The sequence below is a fragment of the Nuphar pumila genome, chromosome 10 (assembly GCF_984573655.1).
Source record: "Nuphar pumila chromosome 10, dmNupPumi1.hap1.1, whole genome shotgun sequence".
Taxonomy (NCBI): domain Eukaryota; kingdom Viridiplantae; phylum Streptophyta; class Magnoliopsida; order Nymphaeales; family Nymphaeaceae; genus Nuphar; species Nuphar pumila.
Genome location: NC_143258.1, coordinates 112,424,123 through 112,437,525, shown reverse-complemented (window position 1 = coordinate 112,437,525; position 13,403 = coordinate 112,424,123). Strand labels below are relative to the sequence as shown.

Here is a 13,403-nt window from a genome sequence, read left to right as displayed (position 1 = left end):
TCCTTTAGGCTCGGCTTGTCACCTTTTAATATGGGTGTTGAACTAAGTGAACAATTGTCCATCTCATATCGCTTTAACACCTTATTTATATAGGATCTCTGGGAAAGGCCTAGAAAACCTTTTGCTCTGTCTCGACTAATCTCAATGCCAAGAACATAAGCAGTCTCACCCATATCTTTCATATCAAAATGTGATGCAAGAAACTGTTTTGTCTCTGAAAGCAACTTTATATCGTTGGTTGCAAGTAAAATATCATCCACATATAACATCAATATAATGAACTTACTCTCACTTTCCTTAAGGTATATACATTAATCAATAATGTTTTATGTAAACCCGAAAGTCACAATGACTTGAAAAATTTTAATATACCACTATCGGGAGGCCTGTTTAAGTTCATATATTGATTTTTTGAGCTTACAAACCAGACGATCATTTTCAGAGAAACCAAGAGGTTGATCCATATATACCTCTTCATTCAGATCCCTGTTGAAAAATGATATTTTCACATCCATCTGGTGTAGCTCCAAGTCATAATGAGCTACAAGGGCTAAAATTATCATCATTGACTCTTTAGTTGAGACAGAAGAAAATGTCTCATTGTAGTCAATGCCCTCCATCTGGGTGAATCCTTTAGCAACCAATCTTGCTTTATGTCTCTATGTTACCTTTGAAGTCCTTCTTGGTCTTAAAAACCCATTTACACCCTACAGACTTTACTCCCTTAGGTAACTCGAAAAGATCTCACACTTGATTTTTAGCCATAGAGTCTAACTCTTCTTTCATGGCTTCTATCTAGTGTGTAGATTGTTTGCTTTCCACAACTTCCATAAAAGTCAACAAGTCATCATCCATATTTATAAAATCACCAGGCTCCTGAAGGTAAACCACATAATCACGATGTATAGCAGATCTCCTAATTCTTGTGGATCTCCAAACAGGTCATTTTTCAGGTTCAGATTGAACATGATCATCATGTTCATGTTGTTCCACATTGTCCACAATAGGTTCACTTTGAATTTGTGCATCAACAACCGAATGATCAACCACATCATCATTAGGAATAATAATGGAGTATCTTTTGGTGTTTTCCTTAACAGGTGACAAAACTGGATCAAGTACTTCCTCAAAACTAAGGTTTTGAAGAGCACTTAATCCCACTGAACCATCTTCAAGGAATTTTGCCTTATCCGTTTCAACAATCTGTGGTGAATGAGATGGACAATAAAACTTGCACCCTTTTGATCTCTCTGGATAACCAATGAAATATCCACTGGTTGTTCTTGGATCAAAGGTATTAACGTGGAGATTATACAGCTTAGCCTCTGCAGGACATCCCCATATGTGCATATAAGACAGTGATGGTTTTCTACCTATCCATAACTCGTAGGGAGTTTTAGGCATAAATTTCATAGGAACCTTATTCAAAATATGCACAACAGTCCTTAAGGCTTCACCCCACAACTTCATGGGAAGTATTGAATAATTCAACATGGCCCTGACCATTTCTTTAAGCATATGATTTCTCTTTTTAGCTACACCATTCTGATAGGCACTACCAGGCATGGTATATTGAGGCACAATGCCTTCCTATTTGAGAAATCACGCTAATGGTCTTTCTCTTTGCTCTATCTGAGTAAGCCTACCATAATATTCGTCAACTCTATCAGACTTGACTATTTTAATAACTTTATTGGTTTGTTTCTCTACTTCTTTCTTAAATTTTTTAAATATCTGAAAAACATCAGATTTTTCGAAAATCAAGTAGAGATACATATACCGTGAATAAATAAAGGTGACAATATATTTCTCGCCTGTGTAACAGGGGTAAAAGTCCACATACATCTGTGTAAACTATCTCTAATATCTCACTACTGCGTTTGGCACCCTCTTTATATGTGTTTGTATGCTTAGCCTTTATGCAATCAACACATGGGTCATTGTCGGTAAAATCTAGAGATTTCAGGATCCCTTCATTTATGAGTCTCTTTATTCTCTTTTCAGAGATATGACACAACCTTCGATGCCAAAGCATGTAAGATTTATCATTTATCAAGCTATATTTATTTCCAACCAATGCGAATTCAGAAGTTAGGGACTTCTGAGTTTGGATCTTCACGTTCAATCTATACAAACCATCATAAACTGACGAAGAACCAATTTCAATTGAATTTCTATAAATGAACAATTTGAAAATTTCAAACATAAAACAATATCCAAATTTATTCAATTTCGAAATTGAAATTAAGTTTCTACTATATGATGGAATATAAAAGACATCAAGAATATCCAAAACTATGCTTGTATCTAGAGTAATCATACAGGTTCCAACACCCTTCACATGTGAACGCATATTGTTTCCTGAATAGATGCTCTTCTCATGTATTGTTGGTTCCCTTCTATTCATGAACAACTGTAGACAGTTGAAAATATGAACAATAGCACCAAAATCAATCTACCAACTATTTTCAGGAATTTGTAATAAATTACATTCATGAGAAACAAATGACAAATTACATATCTTTTTCAACCACTTTTTGTACCTTATGCAATCTATCTTCTTGTGTCCATTTTTCTTGCAAAAGAAGCACTTTATGAGATCAGAGTCGGATTGCTTGCCTTGGGATGTTTTATCCCCTGTTAGCTTCTTCCTATCATTTCTCTTAAATGCATTCTTTCTTTGTCCTACTTTGGATGCATGAGGAGCCATATGTGCACTCTGCACCTTCTTTTTTTTCAACCCTCCTTCTTATTCAACACACTTAGACATAAGTTCATTGAACGTCCATTCATCATTATGTGTTTTGTAAGAGATTTTGAAAGGTCTGTACCCCAAGGGTAAGGACGCTAGAACTAAATGCACTAGAAAAGAATCAAAGATGATGAGTTTCATGTCATTTAGCTGAGACGCTATGTTACTCATTTTTAAAATGTGCTGATGAATGTTTTCTCCTCCAGTATATTTCATAGATATGAGTTTAAACATCAGAGTATTGGCTCTAGCTTTATTTGAACTCACAAATTGTGCTTCAATAGCACTTAAAAACTCTCTTAATGTCCTGCATTGTGGTATGGCACTACAAATATTCTTTGTCACTTTAGATTGCAAAAGCAATAGGCTAAGTCTATTCGAGCGCTCTCACTTCTCAAAAGCAGTCTTTTGATCAATAGTGCTTTCATGAGTTAGAGCGACAAGTTCTTTTATCCTTAGGACCAAATTCAGATCCATATATCCTAATGTAAAAAGTACAGTCTATTTCTAATCACTAAAATTCGATCCATCTAGAAAAGGTATACAGCTAGAGCCATCTAAAATCATAGAACTAGAAACTGCATGACAAAAGACATGTATTAAAAATGCATTTGTATGATACTAAAACTTTTAATGGAAAAAGCAAAAGAATAAAGGCTCTTAATATGCTTATTTTCAGGCGAGTGAAGCGGGTCATCGGAGTCCTACTTTGGTAAGAGCTTCGACACGCGAAACCACTTCGCCTACCGACTATATTCGGTAAAACTAAGGTTCTTGTAAAGTTAGACCATCGACACAAGGTACCTTTGGATACACATGTGTGATATATCTCGGCATATTTACCTTATTCTACCATACTTAAATTCTAAACACGATAAAACTACCCTTGGGTCGTTTATCATTTCATGAATCTAAGTACAACAATAATATTGGCTAAAACCATATGATAGTATAAAATTTTGACAACATATGTGTATTCAGTCACTTTGGTGACATAAATTCACTAACTCATCTAGCTATTCTTGATGCCAATATTAAATAATTATTTATGCATCCATAATTACAAATAAATGCATGAACAATAACAAAAGTCAAGCTTAAATGGGTAAAACCCTGGGTCCTTAAGCAGAAACCTATCTGAAAGCACTTTGAACCGGTCTGAAACAGCCCCGAACCAGTTATCCAAGGGTCTGAACTAGTTTTGAACCTTATGTATCAGTGTCAAGTATGAACTAAGGTTCATAAAAACCCTATAATCGTATGCCAAAATCCTTATATTTTCTTATATTTATGAAAACAGGGTCTTAACATCTCGAAACCGGTGAAAAACTAGAAGGAACTGGTCAAAAATGGCTCTGAACCGGTCCCGGAAGGGGCCGAATCAGTCCCTGATCCGATTCAGGCCAAATAGTGCCTAAACCCGATTGGATCCGGGTCAGAACCAATTCAAACTGGATCCGGGTCAGACCCGACTTTGAACTGGATCTGGGTCGAACCCGGCTTGAACTGGATTCGGGTATGACCCGGTTTATAACCGGATCCGGGTCTGACCTGAAAGAAAACCGTATTTGGGTCAGACTCGGTACTATTCGGATTCGAGTCAGACCCGGAATGAACCAGATCAAACCTAATATTTGAACCTGATTTCACTGTTTTTATGAATAGAAACCCTCGGGTTTCTGTTTTTTATTTTAAACAGTAAAAGAAGCCGAAAAAGGGGGGGTTCCCCATTCACCTGCCTACGACCAATGTCGCCTGCCAACGAGCCGCCACACCTGTCGGCGACCCTCACGAAGCCCAGACCGGCGCAACATCTCTCCTCGCCTGACGATAAAGGAAACAAGAAAACCCTTGTACTGCGTCGCCGGACAGATGCCGATCATTAAGTCAGCGTCATTGTGTGACTGCCACCAGTGACGACTGATGCTCCTGCAGCCCAACGACCATAGGTAAAAAACCGAAACTTTTTTTTTGTTTTGTCGCCCTACGGTGATAGTCGACGATGTCGGTGACCAGTTGCAGCATCGCCCCACGGTGACCTGCACAGCCAGACAACCAAGATACGCCCCGCGCAGCGGATGCGGGGTGTGGGCCCATAACCCATTGTTGGGGTTGTCCGGTATCGCCTCCCTTGTTGATTTCGGTGACCCTGTATTGAGGCAGCCAAACAAACAAAAGGTTGTTACGTAAATAGCAAAAGCACCACGAAGGTGCTACGTACCTGAGGCAGTCATTGTCAGGCTATTGTTGCCGATGGTGGGGTTCGATTGTAGCAGAGAAGGTCAATGCTAGAAGGTGATAGTCATTCAGGACAAAGGGGATTTCTCTACTCAGCCGGCCTGCAGCCATCACGAGGCTTCCGAATGCAGCTGGTGAGTAGACCTCTTTCATTATATAGCAGATTACCAATACCTTAAAGGGTTGCTCATGACACCTTTATGTAGGGTATAGGATGGAAACAGTTTGCGTAACTGTTCACCCTTGATCCTATGCCAATTTATCAGAAGAGATCATCTGAGATGTGGGGATGAATCCACATCGTGGATAACACCCCCATCAATAGTGGTGGTCTCGTGGTGGTCAATCCAACATGTTGATTTCTCTGTGTTCAAGCAGTGGTTGAGAAACTTTCAACGTGAGATGGGCATCTTAATGAACAGTGGCTTCAGCTGGGGGTGTATCAAGAATCTACAGACAGTAATTTTCCCGAAAACTCGGATGTTTGACGTGATGGCTGGCCTGGATTAAAGTTGTAAGGGACGGCAGGAGAAGAGCATCTCCTCAGAGCTCTTCGATGATGAAGTTATTTTGGAGACTGATTTTCTCTAAGAAAAGCCCTTGCACAATCATCTGCAAATTGTTACCGTATGATGTACAGGATGGGGGTTTCGTCCCATTGGGTGTAAACTTTTGTAACTAGTTACCATCGGAAGGTGGCCACATCCCAGCTGAATCTTATTAGAAAAAAAAATTATACATATATATATATATATATATATATATATATATATATATATATATATATATATATATATATATATCTGTTACGTTTAACTTCATGTTAGAGTGACTTTCTGATGTGCTTGGATGATGCCAAAATGGATGCAAAGTACACCAATTTACTATTATAGATTATGTTTAACTTCATGTTTCAGTGACTTTCTAATGTGCTTGGATAATGTCGAAAGAATAGGTTACCATGATGGATGCAAAGTACACTAATTTACTACTAGATCTTCTTCTTTCAAATGATATATCTTCATTACCCCTCTTATGAATTTTCACGTACAACCCAGAATCAGCAGCTCCCTTAAGATGCCTTCACATTTTTCAAGTTTTCCAACTAATGCTTAAACATGAAGGAATCAACAACTTTCTTGAAAAAAATGCCCAAAAGAGGAAAAGAAACTGGTTTAGGGAATGCGGTTGGAGAGAGAGAAGTCGATAGACTGTTTCCTTTTTTTATACTTTTTTTTTTATTTCAAAAGTAACGACATAAATGCCATTAAGTGTTTTGGGGGTGGGCAAGTGACAAGCCACATGTTATGATCCTGGCAGCAGGATTCAACGGCTAGGATCATCAAATGAGAACCTCAGTTGTTAAATGACCTGATCCGGCTCTGTTCAGAACGGCTGTAGCGTACACGTGACTTTCTTCAGGTGATACTCTGGATTCGAATACTGTCACAGAGGGAGAAGAACATTGGTGTTAGGGATGGCAATGGACCGGTCTCCACCCCCGCCCGGTCTCAAAATATGGACTTCCATCCCTGTCTCCATCCTCGAACCGGTTTGAATTTTAACCTCCACCCTCGCCTTCATCCCCGTTTCATGTCCTTTATCCCCGGTCCAAACAGGGGCAAGGCGGGATGGGGCCCTGTTTCTCCTTGGTCCATTACCATCCCTTAGAAGGATTGGGGATGGGGAAGGACGGGGAGGGGAGGGAAAGTGTAAGTTCATCCCTGCCTTCATCTCCGCACTAGTTTTGATTTTAACCTTCATCCCCGCTTTCATCTCCATTTCATGTCCTTCATTCCCAGTTCAAACGTGGCGAGGTGAGGCAAGGCCTGGTTTCCCCCGGTCCACTGTCATCCTTAATTGGTGTAACAAGGAACCGACTGGAATTCTTTGATGTGATTTTGTTAATAATTTCATAATAAACATTTAGGGGTCAGCTTAACCCCAGCTTTCTACGTAGAAAAAAACAAATGTAATAACAATATGTAAAAAAAAAAATACTAAAAAGATCAAGGTGATCTCTGCTCAATAGTTTCATATTTTTATCACCATTTTCTTTATGCGAAATCTGACAGCTAGAAGGTGTATCAATAACAGAGTAAGGAAAATAAAAAGTCCAAAATCTATCCTTTTGGGTGATTTGGCATTCCCAATAGTGCTTATATCACACACACCGGGACAGGCCAATTTTCTAGCTAAAAAAGTATTGTTACAAATTGATTAAAAAAAAGATGATAATAGCGCCGCCTGATTCATTGAACAGGAGGGCCCTGTCCTTCAATGACAGCAGGAAAGGGGAGTCATGGAGGCCTGATTCTTTGAGAAGTGAACCAAATAAATATCTTCCTCAGTTACAGAAAATTGCTAAAAAACAAAGCAAAGAGATCTAAGGTCATGGATAAGTATTTAGATAGTGTTACTGTAAAATAGTCCTACAAATCAAAGCGAGCAACCTGGTGTTGCCAGTGAAGAACGTCCTTCTATCGAGAAAGAATGAGGCATGATCCCCGATTTCATCCCTCCACGAGTTTGGATTTTAACCTCCATCGTTGCCTTCATCCCAATTTCATGTCCTCCATCCCTGGTTCGAACGGGGCAAAGAGGGGGTGGGGCCAGAGGCTTAGCGGGGGGGGGGGGGCTCCCGAAACAGTTAATTTTTTTTTTTTTAAAAGCTCAGTCCTAGCCCAGCCCTGATTCCATATGAAATAGATTTTTATCCATTTTTTGTAGCCCAGTCCTAGCCCAGCCCTGACTGCAGCAAATAGTTTGATTTGTCCATATGAAATAGATTTTTAATAATAATTGCAGCCATTTTTTATTTTATCTCAAAAAAAAAAGTTCGGGGGTGCTGCCCCCGAACCCCGAACTATCACACCAAATATTTTTTTTGCTACACCCCTGTTTGCCCCCCCCCCCCCCACACACACACACACATGAATCCTAGCTACGCCACTGGGTGGGGCTCCATTTTTCCTCAGTCCATTGCCATCTTTAAAGAAGGATTGGGGACGGGGCATGGCGGGGATTGGGATGGGAATGAAGCGGGGTGAGAGAAAGTGTAAGTCCATCCCCACCTCCATAGCGCGCACAGATTTTGATTTTAACCTCCATCCATGTTTCATGTCGTTCATCCCGAGTTCAAACGAGGCCAGGTGGGGTAGGGCCCCCATTTTCCTCCCAATCCACTGCCATCCTTAGGCGTGATTTTGAAAAATCCAGACAACCAACTTGCGGCAGCAAAGAATCCCAAGGCTTTTTCCTCTCATGACATCCTCATCATTTTCCAGATGGGAACAAGTGCCACAAGTCCTGTCGTTAGTATGGTGGGAAACGAACCAAGCAGCTTGCGGCTCAACTCGGTTTTAATCGTCCTAGGCTCATTCGCATTCAGTTCGTTCGGATGGTGGGCGGAGCATGGTCTCACTCATTATGGATAGCCGAGTCTAGCACAAATAAGAGGTATTTGTCTTAGCTGGGCTCGTAAATATTCGTTAGATAGAATTTATGCATCATTATTCTTGTTAAAAGAAGCATGATAACTCAACTAGTTGGATGGATATAGTTATATCCACTAGGGGAAGGTTTTCGTTCTAACTATGTACCCTTTGATAAAAAAAATACATAAATTTAAGTGAGCCAGCTCGGCTCGGCTCACACAAGCCATACAATCCGAGCTCGGCTCGGCTCACACAAGCCATACAATCCAAGCCCAAACACTACCTAGCTGTAAACAAGGTGAGGCCGGACAGTCCTTGTTCAGTTCAGCCCGTTAACCCAGAAGCAAAGAATGTGATTATACATTCAGTTCAAAAGTAACTCATGGGCTGGTAAATTTGAATGCCAAAGATATGTGTCTTTTAGTGGATATTTTTTCGCAATATAGAGTTTGGGATTTTTTTGGACTCACTGGAAGACAATCTTGGCATTTGAATAATTGAATCTGAGCTATGTTAAGTCCTTAGTTGGATCATGTTCATATGTGAAGTCCACGGTATGGACTAGATGCAAAACATGTTGGCATACCCAATACACCAAATTAGGGCTCCCCCAATTAGGCCCTATAAATGAAATTCCTTCGACCTAACTTTTTTGTCACAATTATAGGACAACCACTAGTTAAAATCTTGCGAGTCAAAGAGCTTTGAAATTATTACTACTCAGTAGAACACTGATCACTCGGATTATTGTTTCGAAAATTAACAAATTACTCTATAAATTATATAAATCAATTCATATCACATCTACTTTATTTTTTCTTGTTGCATCTCATATCTAGTTTTGAATTTAGAAATAATTTAAAAAAAAAAATGTTAGTTTTGATCTTAGTCGTTAATTTTCAGTCATTCAATTATTTACCCCAAAAGGGTTTGGCTTAATGAGATGGGACCTAGGGCGCTAGGCAGGTGGTTTAGGTTCAAATCTCATGGGTTGTCACCCCTTGAGTAAACCAAAGTGTGGCAACTCCCTGAGGGCAAGGGGTAAGTAAGCCCACGGGGTTTTACGCTTGCAGCGACAGTAAGTACGACATGGAGAGCCAGTGTGGCTAGGTCTCTGATCCTTGGGGGGTGAATAAATATAAAAAAAAGGTTATTCAATTATTTTTCATTGCTGTGAAATTTCAGACAAATTACGAGCTCCTTTTGGTTTCAAGTTTCGTGCCAATAGCAATAAGAAAATAAATAAAATTTTTAACTTTTTAACCCAAGTACTGAAAAAAAAGAAAAGATAAGGTTCTTGCTAGTCAAAAAGAGATCTTATGTAAGACAAACATGGTTGGGTTTGAGAAAACTCCACCATCGGAAGGATTTGGATATTGCAAATATCAAGAGCCAAACAACGTTATGCTTGCAACTCTCCTTTTTCGAGAGGGCAGGTAAGGTGCAATCACATTGCACACTTTGAGTGTGCTGCTGAACTTGACTGCCGTACATCTCTGAGTACAGCCTGTCAGTCGTGAGCCCAACAGAGAATGAAAGGCAGATCAGGTGCAGTTGCAAACTAAAGTATGCAATGCCATAGTACCTGATCCGCCGTCCCTTTTCGCTGCTGGTTTTTTTACTTCCCTTGAAGGAAACTTGCTCAGGGCCTAACCTCTACTTTCACCAAAACCCCAACCCCTATAAAGTCACACACTCCCTCTCTCTTCCAAAGCAACTCAAAACCCATAAACCACAATGGCTCCACCTTCCTCTTCCTCCCTCCACTACTCCGTTCTCTTCCTGACTCTCTGCCTCTCCTTCCATTTCACCTTCAGCAAACTTGAACGCTGCAACCCAGATGACAAGAAGGCCCTCCTAGACATCCAACAAACTCTAGGCAATCCCTCCATTATCTCCATTTGGGACCCTTCTACAGACTGCTGCAAGTGGAATACCTCTCAAGTGAAGTGTGATCCCTTAACCAACCGCACCATAAAACTCGTCATCTCCACTGCCACCGTCGCCGGGAGTATTTCTTCGGCCGTCGGCGACTTGACCTTTCTCCAATACCTCGACCTGAACCACCTTACCAACCTCACTGGGAGCATTCCTCCATCCATTTGTGGCCTCTCAGGCCTCACCTTCCTCCGGCTCAAAGCAAACAGCCTCACCGGCGAGGTCCCGGCATGCCTATCCCAATTGCAGAGCCTCAATTTGCTTGATGTGTCCTACAACCAACTCTCTGGTGGGATACCTTCGAATCTCTCAGACTTCAAAAATCTGACTGCGTTGCATCTAGACAGGTACTTTCTGATTGATTGCAGACTGTTTCCGTTAAATAGTATCATGATTCATAATTAATATTGTGATATGTTGAAAACTGACATCGACTGGTTTTTAAATAAAATCACTTGCTTAGAAAACTGAGATAACTTGGGATATTGCATTGTACTCTGTAATGAGTGCATAGGAGGCAATTTGTCAGAGGTTCCTCTAATACTCTTCATCCTGTGGATGAACGGCCTCCCAAACCTTACAACTGTATTTTTTCTTTTTATATATATTGGATGGGTCTCACAAACTTTTGTGATGCAGCCTTCAAATTGGACGGCTTAAAATAAATCCCAAATCTTGTGTTGGGAGGCCGTTCATCCTGGATGAACGGATTAGCGTCAGTAGTGCTTCTGACCTGATACGATCTCCTCTGAAATGCCATGTTCTAGCAACCTCATAAGCATTCAAATGGCTGTGTCCAAACATCAATCAATATGCACAAAATTTGAACAAAATAGTAGTTAACTTTTAGAATGATGTCATCCTTTCAATGTGGTCAGGAATTCGCTCACTGGAAACATACCAGATTCCTTTGGTAATTTTCAAGGGATCGCACCGGAACTTTACTTCTCGAATAACAATCTCTCCGGTGCGGTTCCACAATCGATGGGAGCCGTGGATTTCCCCAAGATCGACGTCTCTAGAAACAACTTGGAAGGGGATGCTTCAGTGTTGTTTGGAGCGTCCAAGAACCTGACATACTTGGACATATCAAGAAACGGTAACATAAGCTTCGACTTCACCAACGTGGGGCTGCCAGCCAATTTGCAGACACTGGATCTCAATCACAACAAGATCTTTGGTGGGATCCCGCAGGCGATTGTTAACTTGAACAATCTTCAGGCATTCAATGTCTCGTACAACAGATTGTGTGGGCAGGTTCCTCAGGGAGGCAATATGCAAGGGTTTGATGTCTCGGCGTATCAGCACAACAAATGCCTTTGTGGGCCCCCAGTTAATGCCTCGTGTTAAACTTTTTTTTCATCTTTTTTTTTTGTTTAGGTTTTACTATGTAAGATTGGGATATCTCCTTGTGGGGTTTGAACCAAAGGCAGATATATTTCTACTCTATTAGTCCAGTTATCACATCTGAAAAAGGTTCTTGTAATGGTACTAGAGATTATTATGCAAGGAAAATAAAGTTATGGGGTTGAATTTTTGTGTTTTTAACTGAATTCTCTCCCCGTGACCTTTCTTCCTTGAATTTCAATCATACTTTTATCAAATGGGCTGAGCGTGGCACGATGCTGATAAATTGATCTAACCCTCGTGAACATGCGTAAGAAAAAGAAAATGCACTTTTAAATGAGATACAAGTGGATAGCTTGATTTGATCTAAATCTTCACCTGACATGTTATTTTTGGATTCAGGCCCTTCAAAATAATAATATCAGAATCTGCATTGTTATTGAATTTGTATCTCCAAATAGGATCATATTCAGATCTGAATATAAGATCTCACACTTTAACCCACAACATATCCAGGTATTTGATCCAAAGCTGGATCCAAGTATTGGATTCAAGTATGGGTCCAAAGTATGAATCCAGAATCAGTCATTGGATTCTCTCTAAAGAATCCAATAACCCTCAGTAGTAGGTCCTTAAAGTGCTAAATATATAGATAGATGTTTGAAAATCCATTATAACAACCAGCTACTCAAGGAAGGCTACTTAACTCAACCCTATAATGGATGTAACTCTAGGAAATCCGCCTTGAAGCAGGATGGTTAAATCTAATGTTACTCTCCTCTCCTCTATCTACCTGGTTTGTCACCCGTATTGCGCACACCATCGGTCCCAAATTCCAACAGTAGTATCAGAGCTTGGTTCTGATGTGCACAACAACTCAACACAGATTGTCACTCGAATCTGCATTCAGAATGGATTCACGTCGGTTAATTGGGCTATTTTCAGATCTGAATGTACATTTCTATTCAGATTCAAATATGCTCATCAGACTACTTTGGATTTAGATAAAGTATTTTAAGTTCAATGTCATCTGGATTTGGATCGAAATCCGAAGAGTTTGTTTTTTATTATTTTTTTTCTCAGATCCAATATATATATATATATATATATATATATATTCCCGATCTGATTTCAATGCTACTTAATTGAATCACATTTGGACTTGGATTCAAATAAGGTTTTTTCCATATTACTCCAATCTCGTAGGCAAAGTCAAATGGATCCCTCTCTTAGAGGCCGGCGCATGATGGTAAGAGCTTGGACGTTCAGCATAAAGTTGAGTCGAGTCCTAAGTGTGGGCACTTCTTGCCAAAAAGTGGAAGTTTAGGATGGACCCTACTAGGGCCTTGGCACCCCCAAAATGCCAAACCACTGCTTGTGGTCCTTGTCATGGTAAGGAAAGAAAAAGTTCACGCTTTTAGTGTGCTACTGCACCTGATGGCCCTCAAGCTCGGGGATAGGACCTAACAGGGTGTAAAGTTTCAAACTATTAACCCAAAAATATGTATTTTAATACACAACGAAAAATAATTATTTTAACTTAGATAAAACTTTGGGCGGATTATAGGTATTCAAACACCATCATTCATCCATAAATCAATTTGAAATATTTTATCAAATAAACAAATCATTCATACAATCAGTTTTAAATTTAATAATAATTAATAAAAACAAAGTCATCAACATTCAAA

General features: G+C 39.9%; 1 pseudogene; it reads left to right on the top strand.

Moving 5' to 3' along the window:
* Positions 1 to 10,148: 10,148 nt before the first annotated feature.
* LOC149827943 (polygalacturonase inhibitor 1 pseudogene) lies at positions 10,149 to 11,715 on the top strand (annotated as a pseudogene).
* Positions 11,716 to 13,403: the final 1,688 nt, after the last annotated feature.